The 13,335-nt window shown below is 35.9% G+C and overlaps 1 pseudogene; it reads left to right on the forward strand.

Annotated features, from left to right (window-relative positions):
- LOC113371651 overlaps window positions 1-8,522 on the forward strand; it is a 44,100-nt pseudogene extending 35,578 nt beyond the window's left edge.
- Window positions 8,523-13,335: the final 4,813 nt, after the last annotated feature.

Here is a 13,335-nt window from a genome sequence, read left to right on the forward strand (position 1 = left end):
AATTGTAGTTGGTATACTACCAATGAAATGTGTATGATAATTTATAATAATAGTTTATTAGCATTTATGTACATAGATAACTTATCGCGACCAGAACCCGGGACCGACTGCCTGTTGAGCAATCCATACGCGCCATCCGGCACGACCCTTACGACGGCGACGTTGCCATACGCCTACAGTACTCCCCCTCTCTAGTGACGAAGTTCACGAAAATCCGGCCTGCCAAAAATCCGGAAACCGAACTCGGCGTCCTCGTCTTGTTGAAGAGTTTGGTTGTGCAACTGGCTCAGGCTCTGTCGGGCTCAACGGCTGAGATCTGCTGTTGTTGTCAGATTCTCGCTGGATTGTTTGCGGAATCTCATTAGACTGCGACGGAACGGATTCAGCATTTTCTTCTGGTGCTAGTGTGTATGCTGGCTTCAAACGGTCGATAGATATGGTGACATCTTTGCCACGCATACATACCACAAAAGACTTTGCTGATCTGGACTTTACCTCAAAGGGACCTTCATATGGATTCTGCAGAGGTCTCTTTGGGCCGTCGTTTCGAACGAAAACGCTCTCCGCAGTCGCTAAATCTTTGAACACAAATGTTCTCTTCTGGCCATGTCGCGTTCCGTTGATGGGGCATATATTTTGCATGTGGTCCCGCAGGTTATTTACAAAGTTTCTCTCGCCGTAATTACTCGTCGGTGTTACGTGTAGCATTGGTCCAGGCAATCGCAAGGCTTCGCCATATACCATTTCCGCAACAGTAGCTTGCAGATCCTCTTTCCATGCTGCACGAATTCCTAACATAACCGTCGGTAATATTTCTGTCCATCTTTCACTGCTATGGCATCTGATAGCTGCTTTGAGCTGGCGGTGGAATCTTTCAACCATCCCATTGGCTTCGGGATGGTATGCCGTAGTCTTGTAATGACTCGTGCCAAGCAGCTGATTTAATTCACTGAATATTCGTGACTCGAACTGCCTTCCTTGGTCCGACGTCAGCCGCAGCGGTATACCAAATCTTGCAATCCAATTAGAATAGAAGGCTCGCGCTACGGTGGAGGCTTCTTGGTCTCTGATTGGAATTGCTTCCGCCGGCCATCTCGAAAATCTGTCGACGCATGTAAGGCAATACCGATATCCTTCTGACAATGGCATTATCACATTATATCGATATGCACGTGCTCAAATCTACCCGATGGAAGTTCAAATTGTCCAGTTGGGGCCTGCACGTGCCTACTGACTTTTGCACGCTGACATGCGACGCAACATCGAGCCCACTCGCGGCAATCCCGTTTGATGTACGGCCACACATATCTTTGTGTAACTAGCTTGATCGTAGCATTCATACCGGGGTGTGACAATCCGTGTAAGCTATCAAACACCGCCCGCCGTAACTTTGTTGGAACATACGGTCTAGCTGTTCGCGTAGAAATGTCGCACAAGACTGACACGTCTTGGTCCTCAAATCGAATAAGTTTCAGTTTGAGCGACGTGTTGTTTTCGGTGCGCAACTTAGCTATTTCTTCATCTATTCTCTGCTCCGCTGCTAATAACTTCATATCTATTTCGGCACTTCTTAAAGACTCCACCCCGCGATAATGCGTCGGCGACAACATTTTTCTCTCCCGACATATGACGTACATCGGTCGAAAATTGGGCGATAAAGTCTAAATATCGGAATTGACGAGGCGAACACTGACTATCCTTCTTGACAAATGCGAACACTATTGGTTTATGGTCAGTAAAAATTGTAAAAGTTCTTGCCTCAACCATGTGACGAAAGTATTTCACCGCTTCATATACACTGCAAGTAGTTCACGATCGTAAGTCGCGTATTTCCGTTCCGTTGTGCTCAGTTTTCGCGAAAAGAATGCCAAGGGTTGCCAGCTGTTAGCGACCTGCTGCTGCAATGAGGCTCCAATGGAATGTTCTGAAGCGTCGCAGAAAATAGCTAAATGAGCATTTGCGTGTGGGTGGGATAGTAGTGCTGCTTGAGCCAGACTCTCCTTACACGCTTCAAAAGCAGCTGACGTATGCGCTGTCCACTCTACCGGGGTTTTGCTCTTCGGATCTCCACGCAGAAACTCATTCAACGGTGCTTGAATTTGAGCGGCATTTGGTATGAACCTTCTATAAAAGTTTAGCATGCCCAAAAACCGCCTCAGCTCTTGCGTTGTTGCTGGCTTTGTGAATGTCCTAATAGCTTCAACCTTCTCTGGCAAGGGGCGAGTACCCTCAGCCGACACCTCATATCCCAAAAACTTCACACTTGTTTGGCCGAACACACATTTAGATGGGTTTATTACCACTCCAAATTCCAGAAGTTTACCAAACAGTGTCTCTAGGTGCGCCATATGTTCTTCCTCGGACGACGAAGCTACAAGAATGTCATCGATGTAGGCGTAACAAAAATCTAACCCTTGCAACACCTCATCGATAAATCTCTGGAATGTTTGCGCGGCGTTGCGCAATCCAAACGTCATGTACGGAAACTCATATAGTCCAAACGGTGTTGTAATAGCGGTTTTTGCAATATCTTCTTCTTCCGCCACCGGAATTTGGTTAAACGCTTTCACCAAGTCTATAGTCGAGAATATAGTTTTTCCGTCTAAGGCTTGGGCGAAATCATGAATATGGCGTACTGGATATTTGTCAGGCTTCGTTCGCGCATTCAAACCTCTATAATCGCCACATGGACGCCACTCATCACATCCTTTTGGAACCATATGTAGCGGGGCTGCCCAACAACTTTTCGATGGTCGAGCCGTTCCTAATTTCAGCATAGCTTCAAACTCCTTTCTAGCAGCAATGAGTCTGTCCGGAGCTAATCTCCGAGGTTTTTGAACCACCGGCGGTCCAGGACTGGTTTCTATATGGTGTTGCGTCGCGTGCTTGCGTAACCTAACAGCGCCGTCTGGTCGTGTTAAACCAGGAAACTTTTCAAGCAACTTATGGTACGCTGTTGAACCAGTTACCACCTTTATAGTCGCTATTGATCCCGCTGCAATATCCGCCTGCGCCGTTAATCCTGTCATAGCATCCGTTATTTGACGATTTTTCACATCCACAATCAAACCGTAGTAAGCGAGAAAATCTACACCAATTATTGGTTGCGTAACGTCTGCTATAATGAAGTTCCATGACAGGTCGCGACGTAGCCCAAGATCAACCACCATTGCCACCGTACCATAGGTTGCAATAGTCGTATTATTTGCGGCGGCTAGCTGGTATGCAATCCTCTTCCTATTTGGATTGCATAATAATGAGCGCGGAAACGCTGAAACGTCCGACCCCGTATCAATCAGGTACGACACCTGACTCTTTCTGTCACTTAGGCAAACACGGCGGCTTATCTGTCTCTCTGGGCGTAAATCGTTTGCCGCTAATAACGATGGCCCACGGAGTTTTCCGAACGCATGTCGCACGGCGATCGACATCTCATTGCATTCCGACCGAACCGTCGATGATATTCGCAAAGCGTTCGTACGCGCTCTTCCGAACCTGACCGAGTACTTGCGGGCGTACGCGATCTGCGCTTACGGCGAAGGGATGAACCGTCTCGTCGATCCTCTACCTGTTTTCTCAAGTCAGAAATCTCGGCTCGCATGTTCCGCAATTCTGACGCGAGGTTGCCGTAAAAATCGTCGTGCGCTGATGTGCTTGCAATCGCCATTGTTGTTGCACCCGATGCTGTCTCTAATTCCATAATTCTGTCGGCGGCTTTCGCATTCGAATCTATGTCACTGTTTTCCCGTATAGATATTAATGCTTGCACATGCGTAGGCAATCGCGACGACCACATTAGGTTCAGCATTTCTTTTGAAACAGCTGAACCCGCTAATGAGCGTAGGTGCCGTAAAAACTGTGATGGAGTTCTATCACCCATTTCCTGACCTTCCAACAACTGGCGTAGCTTTGTTTCATCGGAAATGCCATACCGTTTCAACAATTCCTTTTTCAACGCACTATATGGATTATCTTTAGGGGGTTTCAGAATTATATTGCGAACTTCTGACGCATACCGCGGGTCCAACTTACTAACGACCGTATGAAATTTTGAACTTTCATCCTTCACATTAGCGTGCACAAACACACTTTCCGCTAAAGCAAACCACAACTCTGGGTCCTGCTCGTAAAAATGTGGCAAATTTACGTTATCGCGGGGCACTACTACTGGCGTACTCATGTTTTCCACTGCACTTAACTTTTTCGCACGAGAATTCATTTAAAATTAACACACACACACTAAATCACGTCGGGGTCACCACTTTGGTATACTACCAATGAAATGTGTATGATAATTTATAATAATAGTTTATTAGCAGTTTATGTACATAGATAACTTATCGCGACCAGAACCCGGGACCGACTGCCTGTTGAGCAATCCATACGCGCCATCCGGCACGACCCTTACGACGGCGACGTTGCCATACGCCTACAGTAGTAATCCTAATTATTTCATAATAATAATTGTTCACGATGCACAATAAAAACAATTCTTGTCATTTTAAATCAAACAATATATAAGTTTTAGAATGAGTTTTTTATTGGATAGTACATCTCGCAATTCCGTATTCCGATGCGTGAGTGAGTGAGGACTCTCAATTGATTCTCATAATATATATATATATATATATATATATATATATATATATATATATATATATATATATATATATATATATATATGATAGTTGTTTTTGAGCATCCAACCAATAAGTAAAACGATTTTATTGTAGAAAATTGTTTTTATTTTAATATCATATGTGTCGGATTTTTTTTTATTGTAATATCATATGTTTTGTGTTTTTCTCTTTAATTTATTTGTATGCACTAAAGATGTGTCAAATCAGGACCTGAAACGTATGGTATTACAATAAAAACATTTTTCTACAATAAAATCGTTTTAACTATTGGGTGTATGCCCAAGAACAATTTTATCATAGTATTTTACCATCTGAAAAAACCTCACGATATATATATATACACTAGAAAGCCTGGTTGTTTTATAAAATGGTCAGTGTTTCATCTCTCATGAATATGTCAAAAAGTAATTTTATATATTAGGGGCACATTTGTATAGGTTCGATAAGTTACAAGTCCGTTGCAAGTTGAATGTCCGATTATTTAGACAGCCCAAAAAGACCTTTAAAATATAATATAAACTTCTAGCGGAGCTAATGCGCCCCTTCCCTTACGCTTATTTGGCAGAAAATCTGAAGCAGTTTTCTGATCCCTGATTAGTTTTTGGTGGGATTGGCCAGAAGTTTTTTATAGTTGTTAAAATTGTTTATCTGTATAATAAATAAAACTTTAAAATTTGGTTGCTCGATGTTAATGATAACTGCATCTGTTCTACAGGATAGACTAGTTCATACATAATACAATAAGTTACATTATATTGGAATTTCAGTTCTAATTGAAAAATATACATTGTGATTTTCAGCCAAGTAACATATTTTTTTCTCTGGATGGTCAAATAAAAATTGGAGATTTTGGACTTGTTACAACCATGCAGAAAACACCTGCAGATCAGAGAACACCTTGTGAAATAGAATTATGCTCAGGTGTATGTGATAAACATACTCAACAAGTTGGTATGTACTTCTAACAGAAAATGTATATAGTATTTATAAAACAGATTTATTTTAAATATGAATTAGTTAGATTATTATTCATAAAATAATTAGATATAAAGTAAATTGAAACATAACATAAGAAAAACAATTATACATAATTATTATTTATATGTTACATGAATTGAGAAATTCGATAGCAATATTACCATTATTTTGGAGCAATATTACCTAATATTTACAAATCATGCAATTTGTTTTTAAGGGACTCATTTGTACATGTCACCAGAGCAGCTTCAAGGACTTGCATATAATTATAAAGTTGACATTTATTCATTGGGCCTAATTTATTTTGAACTGTTGTATGAATTTGGTACTGAAATGGAGAGAATAAGTACTTTAAAGACTATAAGAAAGCTACAATTTCCACATGGATTTTCTGAAACATTCCATAAAGAGGTAAGTTTACAATATCAATATTTAATATTAAAAATTATATATTTATAGTTCTTGAATTGAACTAAGCGCATATATCTGTATATCTGAAAGAATGGTAATGTAAAGAATATTAATTTTTACGTAATACAAATATTGTAAATACCCATGTTTTGGAAACATATAGTAATGAGATTTTGTACATCTATTGTTTTCTGACATAAATACGATAAAGTCACACTTTTTTTGAAAATGACAACAAGTGTAACACCTATTCCTGGCAGTTATGTGTATTGTATACACTTATGAACAGAGCATACCTACATTATGGTAAAATTGGCCCATTAATATTTATAGAATACAAAACAGTAGATCTGCTGCAAAACTGAATTATGTTTCTAAAAAATATTTTCAATAGATTTCCGTATATTTCCCATACCAAATTGAGAATTCAGTGAATAAAACAAAGGTGATCATACGTGTCCTGGATTTTTCCAAAAGCAATATTTGCCTCGGATTTAGATCTTTTGCCCCAGATTGTCATAGGTTTTTGAAAAGTATGGGCTTTAATTGAATACATTAGAAAACTAGTGGGGTGGGTGGCATCGTGCCTTAAGGCAAATTGCTGGAACTTCCCGTACCGTAACGAAATGTTCGAGGATTACTGAATGTTTTCAAATAGAATATTATAAATATTGTAACATTGTCTAATATTTATAAATATTATATAAACTGAATTGCAGAGTTGAAATTATTTATTTAAAATAAAAATAAATATTTTCGATATAAAAAAAACTTAAAAAAAAAAAAAAAAAAAGAAAAAAAAAAAAGTGGGACAAATTTTTTTGCTGGGCCTGCCTTTGCCAAAAACTAATAAACACTTCTCCCAATCATTACTAATTGAATGTTTTTTAGATCATTCAAATCGGACACTCCGTTCTCTCAAAAATACGATTTCTATTTTCTGCACTCTTTGCTCCGTATCTCCGAAACGGCTGGACCTGCCTTTGCCAAAAACTAATCAGCTCTTTTCCCTATCAATAGGAATCGGATGTTTTTTTGAACCATTCAGATCGGTTGATCCGTGCGCCCTAAAACGTGACTGGAAATTTGTATCCACACATACATACACACACACACACACACACATCCATTTTTTCTGAGGTATGCCAAAACGTTCAGAAACTTTCAAAACGTCGAGAAATGTAAAAATTTTCAATTCCGATTTTCGGCCCATTACAATAACTTACCCTACGGGAAGTTAATGATGTATATTATGTTACAAGACAACAATTATACTTGTAATAAAACAATGTGTTCTGGATGAGAAAATTGCCAAATAAAAAATTCCAAAGGCGGGTTTAAAACATATAAACATAAAATATAAGCTACAATATAACATCATAGGTAAAAAAAGATTATAACATATAATCAAATAATTAAGTTCTTACTAGAAGTAAGAACTTAATTTATGATTTCAAAAACAAAAGATTCATTTAAAGATACTGATATTTATTTTATTGTTAAATAAAATTTTTCTTATTTTAAATCATACCTAAATTATTTAGCATAACCCCTTCTCCACCCGTAAACATAAAAATTCTCTTTGTGAAAGACAAAGAAGTGTAAAATAGTAGTGCTAAAGTGTGTGCTTTGCTCACATCTATTGATTTAAGATACCATATCCATACTCACTGATGAAAATTTAATGTTGAAACATATGGAATAATTAAAGATCAATTTTTCAATCTGTCTTCATCTTTCTTTTATTTGATGTGTTGCCTTAGAAGAACTTACTCATATATCTCAACATCAAATTTAACAAACATTGAGTAGAGCTTTGAACAAAGAATCAAATGGTAATAAAAAAAGCAAAAAGTTTTTTAAAACATTATTATTTATTATCGGAGTTTCAGACTAAATGCATCGAACTTCTTGACATCTGTCAAGAAACTGATACAAGAGAATGATTTTGATTAGAGATAAACAAACCAAAGTAACTTACTTACAAAAAATTAATGGATTTTTGCTTTAATATATTGTTGTAAAGTTTTGTACAAGGAACAGAATTATGTAGAAAATAATAATATTATAATATATTATAACATTTTGAGAATTCTTATGAAATTAAGATCAAGATATGATGAAAACTCTAAATCTTTATTATAAATTATTTGATAAATATTAATAATTTCACCATTTATTCAATTATACTTTGTAGTTTCAGTTGCTAAGGTTAATGTTATCTCAAGAACCGGATAAAAGACCTACAACTTATGGGATTAAAGACCATTTGAGACCCTCAACAAACAGACAGTGCTCCAATGAGGAGTGGCATTTTCAACTACCTCCAAGACTTTGTCATAGTTCCAGTATGGAAATATGTAGCTAAGTGTCCAATAATTTTGAATGAATTCCTTTTAGTTCTTAATTAGTCTATAGTTTTAAGTGTAATTAATTGTTATATGAATTTTATGTGATATTGGTGATCTTAGGGCAGTATTTATGATTGAATGAAAGAAAAAATGTTCATTGTTAAAAGTGAAATTATTAAAGAAATTTATGTATTTAGGATTGATAGGTTTAGTAAATTACACTAAAATTTGAATACTGTTTGGCCTTTTAATAATGATAACAGGAAATTTACTAGTTTGTATTTTTATACTCGATTTCATCTGTTATAGCATTTGATGCTATACTACAATTGTTTTCAAACAATCGATCAAACTGTGATTGCGCAATAGTTATTTTGTAGTAAAATCATTCCATTACAAGTATATGTGTCTCAAATGCACAATTTAACGATTTTTGTAATTAAATCACCTTATATCTGTAATATTTTAAGATGTTTGGTAAGACCATAGATAAATAAATATAATGGATTCATATATTTAAACTTTACAATTTGAAAATCTGTGGACTACAGTTGATTCATAAAATACTAATAAGGTAAATGTACACTATTTCAAGATAGTACATTATTCCGGGAGTTTTTCATTTTGATCGCAAAATAAGAAAACGGTCAGTAAATAAGTAATGAACAAAGCACATATTAAAAAAATATTGGTCCACAATTTTTTAACAAGTTTGAAATGAGTGAAAAATGTGGATGTTATGACGCGTTTTGATTAGAGTGAAAAACCATGGATAACAGTCCATGGCTTTTTAACAAGATTAAAGTGAGTGAAAAATGTGAATGTTTTGTCACTTTTTGGACTATACGAACTGTAGTTCATGATTTTTAACAAGATTGAAGTGAGTGAAAAATGTCGATGTTTTTGATAATAAACGCTTCCGGAAATTTGTCGACTAATATCTCAGGTAATTTTTTTGACCAATTTATGATGATTCTAGAAACATGTTTAAAATTGTAAATTCAAGAATTTTATTTTCTCGTCAGGAACTCGTCGAATTATTGTTAGATAACAGGATGCTTTTTTCTTGGCCATTTCAGTTCCAATAGCAACTACCGAAAGAAATTTTTTAGAGACGGTCTATCAACGCTGGCACTATTGTCCCTAGAGGTACAAACTTTAGAAAAACTATAGCGATAATCGCTCAATAATCAGTTTTTCGAAAATATTTCAGGAAATTTGCAGATTATAATAATTTTTGTTTAATTTTATGCATGTTTCATATTTTGTAAAAAATCTTTAGTCTTCTTAAGGGGGCCCCCAAACCAATTTGGATACGGGACCCCGCCAAGTCACGCTAAGCTTCTTTATATATGATGTGATATTTATACAGATATACAGTAGACCCTCGCTCTACGCGGTACTCTGGGTACACGGTTCCCCTACTACACGGAGCTAAAAATCCGACATCCCTCCGACTACACGGACTTCTTATTACGCGGTATTTTGGTACAGCCTATAAGTTCGTTGTGGTTGTGCAACCTATGAGTGATTCTAGTAACTTGATATCAAAAGGGTATTAATGTAAGTTTTGTTATCGACTTTTATCTTTTAGGCATGCCTGATTATATAATAGCTGCCTAGGAACACGTTTGAGCTGACTACTGCGTCGCGCCAATTTTTGAATAATATATTGTATAGATTTATTATATATTTACTTGTTTAAACTGCACCTTATTGCTAACAGTTTACTACATATGCGACAGCTGTCGCATCCATAATTCATTCGTATGCGTTTTTCAACAGCACATTCATTCATTCATTCGTATGCATTTTTCGATAGCACAAAATTTTTTCTCCAAAATTTTTTTACCCAAAATTTTTTTCGTAACATTTTTTTCCCAAACGGTTTTACCAAAATTTAATAAAATTGAATTCGGTGAAAAAATGTTTTGCAGAATTTTTTTTCCAAAAAATTTTTTTCCCCAAATTTTTTTTCCTCAAAATTTTTTCCAGAATTTTTTTTCCAAAAATTTCAAACTCAATAAATTTAAATAATTATTTACCTATATATCTTAATTATTTGTACTTGTACACCGGGGTTCGAACTGACGATCCTCGAACTGTTATTCTGGCCTAAACCGTACCTTTACGACCTCGACCATTCGCTCACTCGAAATGGTATATTTTTAGGAAACATATCTTTCATTTAAAACGGTTAAAATAAGACTTTATATTTTTACAAATGAAGACCTTTGTGTATAACCAGTTGGCCGAGATCGTTAAGTTACCACTACGGTTGCTCGTTGTTTCTCGGTTCAAATCCCGAAGAGGGCATCAAAAATTAAATTCATAGTTTTTCATAATTATCAAATATTAGTTCAAAATATTAAATTCAGGTGGCGCATTTCGACCTTGACACTTAGAATATTTCTGAAAAACAAAAAACTCAGGGTTACGCACTTGACTGTAAGAGAGAGATGACGAAGGTAGAGGAAGAACGGGGGAAAGAGAAAAGGGTAGAGGTATGATGAATAAGAGAGATGTGTATGATACATATGCGTTTTTGGATAAATCCATCTTTGAAATCTTTGATTCCAAAGTCGTTTTTTTTTTAAAAAAATCCGTTTTCTTTCGCGTTTTGATTGGCTTTGATAGATTTAGAGTCGATGAATTTGAAAATGTTATATATTTTTGGATTGTCGGATTCGAACCAGCTTCCTTCGGGTCTAGTTGAACGCTCTAACCGATTCGGCCACGGCGACCAAGATTGTCCGACGACAAATACTGGAAGGACATTCTTCGACGACCGACCATCATGATTGGACTCAAGGTCACAGGGGGATGATATGAAAGTATTAAATGTTCACACTGGGGGTTGAAAGTGGGCTCATTCGATTCTGTGGGTCCTTGCGAATTTCAAGCGGGGGGTTACAGGGGGGAAAATTTCGTCCGTTTTTCGCTCAGGAGACGAGAAAATCGACTTTTTGTAAATTTCGCGATTTTTGTATGGGAATTTTTCGAAAGTTTTTTGCTGGCCTCAAAGATTCGGTCAAGGTCAAGGTCATTTATATGTGGTCAAGGTCAAAGAGATTCATATAAACGACCTTAACCGAATCTTTGAGGCCAGCAAAAATATATTATATATATATATATATATATATATATATATATATACATATACATATACACATACTCATACATTTATATTTATATATATATATATATATATATGCATATATATTATGTCGATTTTTGTAATACTGACACTCAATAAATTTAATTATTTATCAATAGACACAGTTAGAAAAATTATTGAATTCAATTTTTTTTTATATAAATGAGGTTCGAACTGGGGAACCTCGAATTGTTATTCTGGCCTAAACCGTATCTTTACGACCTCGGCCATTCGCACATTTGGCATACAACCATTTTAGGAAACTTATATCTTTCAGTTTGAAAATAACACTTTATATTTTTACAAAAGACTACGGCTTTGTAAAACCAATTGGCCGAGATCGTTAAGTGACCACTACGATTGCTCAGCGTGTCTCGGTTCGATTCCAGAAGAGGCACAAAAAATCGCTCCAGAGAGATACGTAAAGAGAGAGATGACGAAGGTACAGGAAGAACCGCGGGAAAGAGAGGGGTAGAGGCAGATGATGAATAAGAGAGATGATACATATTTTTTATTCAAATTCAATATTAATACAATATGAGAATGAAAATAACTATTATCATCAATAACTCAAATAGCCGAGCGGTTTAAGTGACCGCATACTCGGTGAAATCGCTCTGGAGGCACAAGGTGAGACGGATCGAGTCCAGCTGAAGGCAACGACGACCAACTCTGAAGCAGAAAAAATGGAGCAGTGCGGTGACTGGCCGTTGGCAGGCGCGGTGGGTCCTGAAACGAACACACGAAGTGATGGTCAACCTGAGGTTCATGATGTGACAGGTCACACGCAGAGGAACACATTGCGGAAGATGCATGCAAAACTCAAAAATCTACTCAAAAAGCACAACATGCAAAAAAAACAACACCAAAAAAAAGAAAAAAATGTGAAAAAAAGCGGAGAAAGGGGAAAAAGGAGGAGGGAGAGGAAAGGGGGAAGTGGAGAGGCCAAAAAAAAACCCCCCTAAATTTTCACAACGAGAAAAAATTACTGGGACTCAGTTAAAAATTTTATCTTTGCCCCAATAAAATTTTCTCATTGTGAAATATTCAATGTGAGCCTCATTCATTCGAATGTTGGCTTTGGGATGATATAGCATGCAAAATTAACTCATCTGTCTTAATCAAAAAGGTTTCAGAAAATTTGGACTTAGAAAAAAAAAAATATATTCGAAAGAATTATTTAATTAATCGATGAAATGAAATGATAATAATCGAACCAAAATTGTTTATATATAGACTTGATAAAACATGTGAAACCTTTACAATTAATCGAGACAAAAACAAATGCAGTTGACTTGAATAATATACAAATTATTGGAAATTCCAATTATTGCCATAAAAGAAATTCAATAAAACTTATAAAATGAAATAATAAAAAAGTGTTCAAAAACTTAAACATTAAAAACTTCAAAACTGTTTAAAGCTGATTGTTATCCTTTAGAAATTGAGTTAAATAACTTTTACAACTTGAATCGAATAATAAACTTGTAAACAAAATTATGTTTTGTCTAATCACTCAAGTCAACTCTTCGAAACTTTGATTGCATGTCCTGATCAAAATTGTTTTTAGCAATAAAAGAATAAAAATCTATAATAATATTATAGATAATAATCTATTAATAAAATAGAATAAAATACTTTAAAAAGCTGCATTTAATTAACAATTCGGTAAGTCGTATTTGAGAATTTGAAATAATTTGATCAAAACCAACAATTGTGTTATCCATAAATAAGAATGTTCATGCAGTCAATATCGCTACAGGGAAAACACATGGTTCTTGATACTAAAAATGTAATT

Source organism: Ctenocephalides felis, unplaced genomic scaffold (genome assembly GCF_003426905.1).
Source record: "Ctenocephalides felis isolate EL2017-DRISC unplaced genomic scaffold, ASM342690v1 CF-g0.4_SCAFFOLD_01492, whole genome shotgun sequence".
Taxonomy (NCBI): Eukaryota; Metazoa; Arthropoda; class Insecta; order Siphonaptera; family Pulicidae; genus Ctenocephalides; species Ctenocephalides felis.